Source organism: Peromyscus leucopus, chromosome 1, assembly GCF_004664715.2.
Source record: "Peromyscus leucopus breed LL Stock chromosome 1, UCI_PerLeu_2.1, whole genome shotgun sequence".
In the NCBI taxonomy this organism is placed as follows: domain Eukaryota; kingdom Metazoa; phylum Chordata; class Mammalia; order Rodentia; family Cricetidae; genus Peromyscus; species Peromyscus leucopus.
In genome coordinates, this window is record NC_051063.1 from 175305246 (window position 1) to 175314561 (window position 9316).

Below are 9316 nucleotides of genomic sequence, written 5' to 3' on the forward strand. Positions count from 1 at the left end.
TCAAATTATTCTGGAAATTAGAAACATAGGATCCTTGCCCAACTTATTTTATAAGTCTAAAATTACACTGATACCCAAATCACAGATCAATTCACTTATAAACACTGATGAAAATATACTCATTAAATAACTGCAAATTGAATCACAAATTATTCAAAGATAATTTGCCATGATGAATTAGGCTTTGTCCCAGATATGTAGGGATGGTTCAATACACAAAAATCAAAAAATATAATTGACCATATAAACCCACAAATGACCAAACCTAACGAAGACATAAACCACATTATCATATCATTAAATTCAGGAAGAGCATTTTTCAAAATTCAATATTCCTTCGTAATAAAAGCCAAGGAGAGATTGGCACATAAGTGACATATCAAAATATGATAATGACATTCCATTGTCAACATCAACTTAATGAAGAGAAATTCAAACAATTCCACTAAAATCTGAAACAAGTCAAGGTTTTTCACTCTCTTTGTATCTGTTCAATGTAACAATTGAAGTCTTAAGTAAGTAAGTAAGGCAAGTGACAATAGGAAGGATACAATTTGAAAAGGAAGAAGAAAGAATCTTTATTTGTAGAAAGCATTATAATACATATAACTTAGGTCAATGATTCAACAGGAAATTTCCTACAGCTAATAAACACATTTAGCAAATTAGCTTGACAAAAATCTAAGGGAGTGAAAACTCTGATTAGGATGCATTGTATAAGAGAAGAATCTACTTTCAGTAATAAAATATTTAAAAATATCAGTAGTCCTCCTACATACTAATGAGAGACAGACTGGGAAAGAAATCAGAGAAAAACACCTTTCACAATAGCCCAAATAATAAAAAAATAACTTAGGGATAACTCTACCAAAGTAAGTGGAAGACTTGTATAATAAAACTTCAAGTCTTTGAAGAAGAAATTGGAGAAGATATGTAAAAATAAAAAGATCTCCCATGTCCACATGGAGATGGGCAGATGTCAAGGCAGAAGTACATACAACAAAATAAAGAGCAATACAGCTTCACCAGAACCTAGCCCTCCTCCAACAGCTAGACCTGAACATCACAAAATGGAAGAAGCAGAAGAAAACAGCCTTATGAATAACATCATGAAGAGGGTAGAGGCTTATATAGAAGATATCAAAAATGAAATTGAGGAAAAGACAAAAAATGGGAAGAATGCTATAAAGAACTTGAGGAAAGGACAAATAAAGCAGAAGAAAACAATAATTCCCTGAAAGAAAATCATGAAAAAGCAATGAAACATATGAAGGAAACAGTTCAAGACCTGAAAAGGGAAATAGAAAAAATGAAGAAGACATAAACAGAGGGAATGCTGGAAACAGAAAATCTGAGTAAATGAACAGGAACTTCAGATGCAAGTATAACCAACAGAATGCAAGAGATGGAAGAGAGGTTCTCTGACATTGAAGGTACAGTAGAAGAAATAGATTCATCAGTCAAAGAAAACACTAAAGCCAACAAAGTCATGACCCAAAATGTCCAAGAAATTTGAGACACCATGAAAAGACCAAACCTATGAATAATAGGCATATAAAAAGAAGAAGAATACCAACTCAAAGGCACAGAAAATATATTCAATAAGACCATAGAAGAAAACTTTCCCAACTTAAAGGAAATACTTATGAAGATACAAGAAGCCTATAGAACACCAAACAGACTAGACCCCCGAAAAGTCCCCTCGCCACATAATAATTAAACAACTAAACATACAGAATAAAGAAAGAATATTAAGAGCAGCAAAGAAAAAAGGCCAAGTGACTTATAAAGGCAAACCTATCAGGATAATACCTGATTTCTCAATGGAGACTTTGAAAGCCAGAAGGACCTGGACAGATGTAATGCAGACACTAAGAGACCATGGATGCCAGCCTAGACTAATATACCCAGCAAAACTTTCAATCATCATAGACGGAGTGAACAAGACATTCCAAGACAAAGCCAGATTTAAACAATACTTATCCACAAACCCAGCCCTACAGAAAGCACTAGAAGGAAAATTCCAACCTAAGGAAGTCAGATACACCCATGAAAACACAGGCAATAGATAAAGCCACAGCAGTAAACCCCAAAGAAGAGAAGTACACACACACTACCACCAAAAGATAACAGGAATGAACAATCACTGGTCATTAATATCCCTTAATATCTGTGGACTTAATTCACCTATAAAAAGACACAGGCTTACAGAATGGATATGAAAGCAGGACCCGTCTTTCTGCTGCATTAAAGAAATACACCTCAAATTCAAAGATAGACACTACCTAAGAATAAAAGGCTGGGAAAAGAGTTTCCAATCAAACGGTCTTAAGAAGCAAGCTGGTGTAGTCATCCTAATATCTAGCAAAATAGACTTCAAACTAAAATCAATCAAAAGAGATCAAGAAGGGCATTACATACTCATCACAGGAAAGATCCACCAAGATGAAGTTTCAATTCTGAACATTTATGCCCCAAACACAAGAAAACCCACTTATATAAAAGAAACATTACTAAAGCTTAAACCACATCTAAAATCCCACATATTAATAGTGGGAGACTTCAACACCTCATTTTCACCGCTGGACAGATTTCCCAAATCGAAACTTAACAGAGAAATAAAGGACTTAACTGATGTTATGACTCAAATGGACTTAATAGATATCTACAGAACATTCCATCCTAACAAAAAAGAATATACCTTCTTCTCAGCACCCCATGGAACCTTCTCTAAAATCGACTACATACTTGGCCACAAAGCAAATCTCAACAGATAAAAAACAATTGGAATAACCTCCTGTGTTCTATCAGACCACCATGGTTTAAAGGTAGATTTCTACAACAACAAAAACTACAGAAAACCTACAATTTCATGGAAACTTGTAGCTGGAGAATTTCTCTCCAGCTCCTACATCCCACCAGTCCCAGAACCCACTTATAAAATAAAGACACAGACTCTTACATTATTTAAACTGCTTGGCCATTAGCTCAGGCCTATCATTGTCTAGCTCTCAGTCTTATATTTAGCCCTTTTCTATTAATCTATACTTTGCCACGTGGCTCAGCTTACTGGTACCTTACATCTTGCTTGTCCTGGCGGCGGCTCCAGGCAGTCTCTCTCCTCCTTCCTCCTACCTCAATTTTCCTCTCTGTTAGTCCCGCCTATACTTCCTGTCTGGCTATCGGCCAATCAGATTTATTTACATATAGCGATATCCACAGCAGAAACTGAATAATGCTCAACTAAATTACCAATGGGTTAAGGAAGAAATAAAGAAAGAAATTAAATACTTCCTAGAGATCAATGAAAATGAAGACACCACATACCCAAACTTATGGGACACTATGAAAGCAGTGCTAAGAGGGAAATTCATAGCACTAAATGCCCACATGAAGAAGTTGGAGAAATCTCATACTAGTGACTTAACAGCACACCTGAAAGCTCTAAAAAAAGATCCACAGGAAGTCTCCCAGGAAGAATAGATGCCAGGAAATTATCAAATTGAGAGCTGAAATCAATAAAGTAAAAACAAAGAGAACAATACAAAAAAAATTAATGAAACAAAGAGTTGGTTCTTTGAGAAAATCAACAAGATAGACAAGCCATTATCCAAACTAACCAAAAGACAGAGAGCACGCATCCAAATTAACAAAATCAGAAATGAAAAGGGGGACATAATAACAGACAATGAGGAAATCCAGAGAATCATCAGGTCATACTTCAAAAACCTATAATCCACAAAACTGGAAAATCTAAAAGAAAGGGATAATTTTCTGGATAGGTACCACATACCTAAGTTAAACCGAGACCAGATAAATTATTTAAATAGTCCCTAACCCCTAAGGAATAGAATCAGTCATTAAAAGTCTCCCAAACAAAACAAAGAGAAAGAAAGAAAGAAAGAAAGAAAGAAAGAAAGAAAGAAAGAAAGAAAGAAAGGAAAAAGCCCAGGACCAGATGGTTTCAGCACAGAATTCTACCAGCTCTTCAAAGAAGAGTTAATACCAATACTCTTTAAATTGCTCCTCACAACAGAAACAGAAGGAACATTACCAAACTCCTGTGAGGCTATAATTACCTTGATTCCTAAACCAAAGATGCAACAAAGAAAGAGAACTACAAACTGATCTCCCTCATGAACATTGATGCAAAAATATTCTATAAAATACTGGCAAACAGACTCCAAGAACACATCAAAACAATTACCCACCCCAATCATTAGCCTTCATCCCAGGGATGCAAGGGTGGTTTAACATATGGAAGTCTGTCAATGTAATACACCATATAAACAAACTGAAAGAAAAAAAACACATGATCATCTCACTAGATGCTGAAAAGGCATTTGACAAAATCCAACACCCCTTCATTATAAAGGTCTTGGAGTGATCAGGAATACAGGGAACATACCTAAACATAATAAAGGCAATTTACAGGAAGCCAACAGCCAACATCAAATTAAATGGAGAGAAACTCAAAGTGATTCCACTAAAATCAGGAACGAGGCAAATCTGTCTGCTCCCCCCATACTTATTCAATATAGTACTTGAAGTTCTAGCCAGAGCAACAAGACAACATAAGGAGATTAAGGCGCTATGAATTGGAAAGGAAGAAGTCAAGCTTTCCCTATTTGCCGATGACATGATAGTATACTTGAGTGACCTCAAAGATTCAACCAAGGAACTGATACAGCTTATAAACACCTTCAGCAACATAGCAGGATACAAGATCAACTAAAAAAAATCAGTAGCCTTCCTATATATAATTGACAAACAGGCTGAGAAGTAAATCAGAGATACATCACCCTTTACAATAGCCACAAATGATATAAAATACCTTGGGGTAACACTAACTAAGCAAATGAAGGATCTATATGACAAGAACTTTAAGGCCTTGAAAAAAGAAATTGAAGAAGATGTCAGAAAATGAAAAGATCTCCCATGCTCATGGATAGGCAGGATTAACATAGTAAAAATGGCAATCTTACCAAAAGCAATCTACAGATTCAATGCAATCCCCATTAAAATACCAACACAATTCTTCACAGACCTGGAAAGAATAATACTCAACTTCATATGGAAAAACAAAAAATCCAGGATAACCCAAAGAATCCTGTACAATAAAACAACCTCTGGAGGCATCATGATTCCTGACCTCAAGCTCTACTATAGAGCTACAGTAATAAAAACAGCTTGCTTGGTACTGGCATAAAAGCTGACATGTGGACCAATGCAATCGAATTGAAGACCCTGACATTAATCCACATACCTATGAACATAAAATTTTTGACAAAGAAGCCAAAACTGTACAATGGAAAAAAGAAAGCATTTTCAACAAATGGTGCTGGCATAACTGGATATCAATGTGTAGAAGGCTGCAAATAGATCCACATCTGTCACCATGCACAAAACTTAAGTCCAAGTGGATCAAAGGCCTCAACATAAATCTAGATACTCTGAACCTGCTAGAAGAGAAAGTAGGAAGTAGTCTTGAATGCATTGGCATAGGAGATCGCTTCCTAAATATAACACCAGTAGCACAGACACTGAGAGAAACAATCAATCAGTGGGACCTCTTGAAACTGAGAAGCTTTTGTAGAGCAAAGGATACAGTCAACAAGGCAAAGTGACAGCCTACAGAATGGGAAAAGATCTTCACCAACCCCACATATGACAGAGGGTTGATATCCAGAATATATAAAGAACTCAAGAAATTAGACATCAAAATGCCCAACAGTCAATTAAGAAATGGTCTATAGAACTAAACAGAGAATTCTCAACAGAGGAAGCTCAAATGGCTGAAAGACATTTAAGGAATTGCTCAACATCCCTAATCATCAGGGAAATGCAAATCAAAATGACTCTGAGATACCATCTTACACCTGTCAGAATGGCTAAGATCAAAAACACTGAAAACAGCTTATGCTGGAGAGGATGTGGAGCTAGGGGAACTCTCCTCCTCTGCTGGTGGGAATGCAAGCTTGTACAACCACTTTGGAAATCAATATGGTGCTATCTCAGAAAATTGGGAATCAATCTCCCCCAAGATCCAGCTATACCACTCTTGGACATATACCCAAGGAATGCTCAATCATACTACAAGGGCACTTCCTTAGCTATGTTCATATCAGCATTGTTTGTAATAGCCAGAATGTGGAAACAACCTAGATGCCCTTCAACTGAAGAATGGATAAATAAAATGTGGTACATACACACTATGGAATACTACTCAGCAGAGAAAAACAATGACATCATGAGGTTTTCAGGCAAATGGGTGAATCTAGAAAAAATCATCCTGAGTGAGGTAACCCAGACTCAGAAAGACAAACATGGTATGTACTCACTCAGAAGGATACTAGATGTAAAACAAAGATGACTAGACTGCTACTCAGAACTCCAGGGAGGCTACCTGGAAAACAGGACCCTAAGAAAGACACAGGGATCGCCCAATGACAGAGAAATGGATGAGATCTACATAAACAACCTGGACGTGAGTGGGGGTAATGAAGGGCAAGTTTTGAGGGAAAGAGAGCTTAGGGGAGCAGGAGATCCCAGCTGGATCAAGAACACAGAGGGAGAACAAGAAATAAGAGATGATGATAAATAAAGACCACATGAATAGGAAGAAGTAAAGTGCTAGAGAGGTCCATAGAAATCCACAAAGATACCTCCACAATAGACTACTGGCAATGGGTGAGAGAAAGCCTGAACTGATCTGCTCTGGTGATAGGATGGCCAAACACCCTAATTGTTGTGCTAGAAATCTCATTCAATGACTGAGGGAACTGGATGCAGAGATCCACGGCCAGGCCCCAGGTGAAGCTCCAGGAGTCCAATTGGTGAGAAAGAGGAGGGTTTGTATGAATGAGAATTGTTGAGACCAATATTGGAAAAAGCACAGGGACAAATAGCCAAACAAATGGAAACACATGAACTATGAACCAATAGCTTAGGAGCTTCCAACTGGATCAGGCCCTCTGGATAAGTGAGACAGTTGATTAGCTTGAACTGTTTGGGAGGCATCCAGGCAGTGGGACCGGGATCTGTCCTCAGTGCATGAACTGGCTGTTTAGAGCCTGGGGCTTTTGCAAGGACACTTAGCTCAGCCTTTGGATGAGGGGGCTGGACCTGCCTGAACTGAATCTACCAGGTTGAACTCAATCCCCAGGGGAGTCTTTGCCCTGGAGGAGGTGGGAATAGGGGTAGGCTGGGGGAAGGTGGGGTGGGGGTGGGTGTGGGTGGGTGGGTAGGCTTGGATAAGGGAATCTGTGGCTCATATGTAAAATTAAATTAAATTATAAAAAAGGAGATATCCATATACCAGGAATGTAAATATAATCAATTTTATTACACATATATAGAGATTTTTCAAATATTATGGATTTTTTATCACATTTTTCTATAATAAGTTCCTGTCCACAGTAAATTGTTGCAATTACTATAAATAATTTTATCAAAACTTATTTCATACAATATACATTATCATATTTGTCACACTCAGGTATTCCCAGAACCCACCCGAAGGAAAAAAAAATAACAAAAACCCAAAACAAAACAAAAAAGATCTCCCATGCTCATGGATCAGTAGAATTAACATCTAAAAATGGCCATCCTACAAAAGCAATCTACAGATTCAAAGTAATCTGTCTCAAAATTACAATACAATTCTTTCCATATCTTTTAACGACCATTCTCAGTTTCATATGGAAATACAGAAAACATTGGATAGCTAAAACATTACTGAATTATAAAAGAATTATTGTAGGTCTCATCATTCTTGATTTCAAATTTTACTTTAAACTTATGGTAATAAGTGCTGACCCAGTTCTTGAAGCTTGTCTTAGAGCAGAACACAAGTGTGGTAGATTCACTACGGATCAGGAATCTTCTCTTGTTCATGTCCCATGTGACACTCCAGAACCTACACAGGAGAGCAACCAAATTTTTGATTCTGTAAATACAGCTGACGACAGCAGCTGTACAATGAACACCTCTACTAAATCTATTCCTCCTCTGGTAACAGACGTGTGGTTGCTCCTGATCATACCCGTGGTGTGGTTGCTAGCACTCATCCTATTGTTTATGTCAAGGACATGACAACTAGTCCACCGAGTGTTCCGAAGAGCTCCCAGCAACTAAAAGAATGAAAAAGGTAAGTTAGACCACAGAAATTGTTTAATATGATTGAAGATTTTTGGACTCGAAATCTCATTATCTTTGGCACTAGTATATATAATTAATAAATTTCATGCTTTATAATGAACTTTTAAGCATTTCCTAGCACCAGAAAAAAAATGATTCATTTTTTTCCAATAATATTGAAAACACATCACATAAAAATAACAGTTGAAATAAAATAAAATAAAAAAATAACAGTTTAGTCCAACAAAACTGCCCAAGTAAAGTTGGTAGGTTCATGGTTGTCTCCTATTCTAGAATGAGGGAATTACTTACACTCCTAATGTGAATCTTGTGTTTTCTGAATGGCTAAGCAGAGAAATATAACTGTTAAATATTAGTTTCTCTTTTTGTTTCCATACACTGTGACTTATGAGGAGGGCATCTTCTTGGAAACAAACACTCCAAAAGAAGCAACATCTGAGAATAAAACCAACAAAATAAGGCTCCACATTCTCACACCTTCTCCAACACAATGATACTAATGTCACTACATAAGATTCTACTGATGATGCCACTGCTCCTGCTGATCCTGACGATGTCACCAGGGTTGTTCTTGATGCAACTGATAATTCTTGCTTTTCTTTGCAGTTGCTGCTGTAGCAGAACATTAATTCTTTAAAAGAAGAACACATCAAGTATCAATCTGTAAGGAAGATTTTATAAAAAATAGAAATTGTAAATTTAAATATTTATCTGAAAGGTGACACAGTATATATTGAATTCTGTATGTGTTTGTAATATTTTCCCATTAAAATGCATTATGCAAATATTTTAAGCTGTTTCTTGGTATTGTACAAACTGATCACCTGACCTCTCAGTTATGTGTTTAAGGGGGAGGATTTTATTATAGATACAGAGATAGAACAGATAGAGTCATCTGGAATGTCCAAAGCAGAAGGAGATGTTGGCTGTACATAGTCAGCTAACTGGACCTGGCTAATGATAGACAGAAACAGATCAGAGAGGAAGAGAGAGAGAAAGAAACAGAGGAGGAGACAGAGAGAGAGAGAAGGAGAGGAACATGGAGACAGGAGGAGACAGAGACACAAAGACACTGAGAAGCTGTGGGAAGGGATGCTTTTGGACTAGAGGGAGTTTAGGGGAGGGGAGGAGGGGAGAGGACCTAGGACACTAGCAT

At 37.1% G+C, this 9316-nt stretch overlaps 1 long non-coding RNA gene across 1 annotated transcript; it reads left to right on the top strand.

Moving 5' to 3' along the window:
- Nucleotides 1-7816: 7816 nt before the first annotated feature.
- On the top strand, nt 7817-8947 carry LOC119087289. The gene is made up of 2 exons (XR_005090710.1): nt 7817-8149; nt 8767-8947. It is a non-coding gene; the product is annotated as an uncharacterized LOC119087289 (long non-coding RNA).
- Nucleotides 8948-9316: the final 369 nt, after the last annotated feature.